This window comes from Chaetura pelagica, unplaced genomic scaffold (assembly GCF_000747805.2).
Source record: "Chaetura pelagica isolate M959 unplaced genomic scaffold, ChaPel_1.0 scaffold193, whole genome shotgun sequence".
In the NCBI taxonomy this organism is placed as follows: domain Eukaryota; kingdom Metazoa; phylum Chordata; class Aves; order Apodiformes; family Apodidae; genus Chaetura; species Chaetura pelagica.
In genome coordinates, this window is record NW_009952562.1 from 57,469 (window position 1) to 59,406 (window position 1,938).

The following is a 1,938-nucleotide window of genomic DNA, read 5'->3' on the forward strand; positions in this document are numbered from 1 at the left end:
TGGACTTTGCTCTTTGATGGACAAATAGACAAGTTAAAGGAAAAATGACAGATACCAGTTGTGGAACCATGGTTGGAATTAACCCTGTCCTCTCTTTGTTCCATGCAGCAACTCCAAAAGAGTTTCAAGGTTTATAGTGCCCATGAATTACAAGTTGGAAGGGAAGAATTGTGTTTTGAAATGCAGAGACCATCAGTAGTTCCTGATGTCCCTTGGCCTGTGTCCTGCCAAAATCTTTCCTCTTTCTGCTATAGCTGAGTGCTGAGCCCTGGCAAACACAGACCTGGTTTTGGCTGATGTATCATCACTCATGTTGGAGAACTTGAGATGGACTCTACAGTAGGTAAGTTCCTACAGGAGCAGAGGAGAACCTAGGAAGGAAGCTTCAGCTATTGCTGGTGAGAAAGCAAGTTTTAGGAGTTAAAGATAGTTCACCTGGAGTGAAATAAGGTTCTTCTGCCCTTCTTGGCAGAGCTTCAGGGGTTGCCATCAGCTCCAGGGGCTGGCAGGTGCCATTCCCTGCTAACATGCCAGTTTCAGTGATTTGTGAAAATGTTTTTCCCAGCCCTAGATGTAGAGGGGTGAGGTTGGGTGAAACTTGAAATAGAGATGGAGAAAATATCACAAGGGAAAAGTGGAATTCCCGTGAGACCTCCCTGCCTCCAGACTACAAAGTGCTTCACTTGGCTGTTTGGAAACAAACATGGCATTTCCACAAGAAATAGTTGTTTCATAACAGAGAGGGTGGGTGACAGAAGCACAGACAGGAACGATGTGAAACCACGTGGCAAAAGAAAACAACTGAAATCTTTGCTGTTTGCTGACCCTCTAGAGCAGGGCACTTGCTGCACTGTGGAAAACTGAAACATCTGCAGCCTCTGCTACAAATAATGCAAAATGAACAAAGAAATGGTACTCGGAGCTCCAGGTGTCATATTCCAGGGAGCTGGTATGTTTTAATGAGATCTCAAAATCCTCCCAGTGACAAGAGTTGTTGGCATGTCTCAGCTTTCAGGGGTGCTGCCACACTGCTGCTTTGCATTGTGTTCCCATTCATTGCAGTAAAACAATGAGGATTTAGTTTTTCTGATTCACTTTCCCATTTTACAAGGGTGAGCCCTTCACTGGGATCCACCCTGGGAGACATTCCCAGAGGTAACACTGCACTGAACAGTGACAGTAACAGTAACACATCCACATTGGACTCCTTATGTTGCTTTGAATGGAAACTGCTTCTGAGAGTGAGGGATTTGGAGAAAATAGCTGTTGAAACTGTTCTCAGGACCTGCTCCCACTACAGAGATGCCCTGCTTGTACCAGTGCTCACAGGACTGCTCCCCTGGTATTAAATTTAAACAAACCACTTAATCTTCATTGTTTCTAGCCCTGTGTCTGTAAAATGGGAATAAGTTAGTGACAGGTTCTCTGTGCTGAGGCTTAACTGTCAGTATAGGCAATATGGTCTGAAAGCTTCAGAGGGAAGGGGATACACTGAAGCAGATTCGTTTTATTTAAGCAAATTGTGACTTTTTTATCCCTGCAAGAACTCCAAACGTTCCATCCATCCACACGTAACTGTGAGTTCCTATGGCTTTCAGTGTGAGAATACAAAGATTCAGCTCTTAACCTCACTCTGCTTCCCAGTTCCTGGTTCCCTGCCTGAGGTGCTGCCAGCCTGAGGCAGAGCCGAGCCCAGCAGAGCCGTGCCGGGCAGAGCCGTGCCGGGCAGAGCCGAGCCCAGCAGAGCCGAGCCCAGCAGAGCCGAGCCCAGCAGAGCCGTGCCGGGCAGAGCCGTGCCCAGCAGAGCCGTGCCCAGCAGAGCCGTGCCCATGTCAGCACCTGTTCACAAGCCGTGGGACAGGGACAGGAGCCCGCTGGGTGTTGACACACACACCTCCCGGCTCTCCAATCCCCTCCTGCCTGTCCTGACAACCCTAA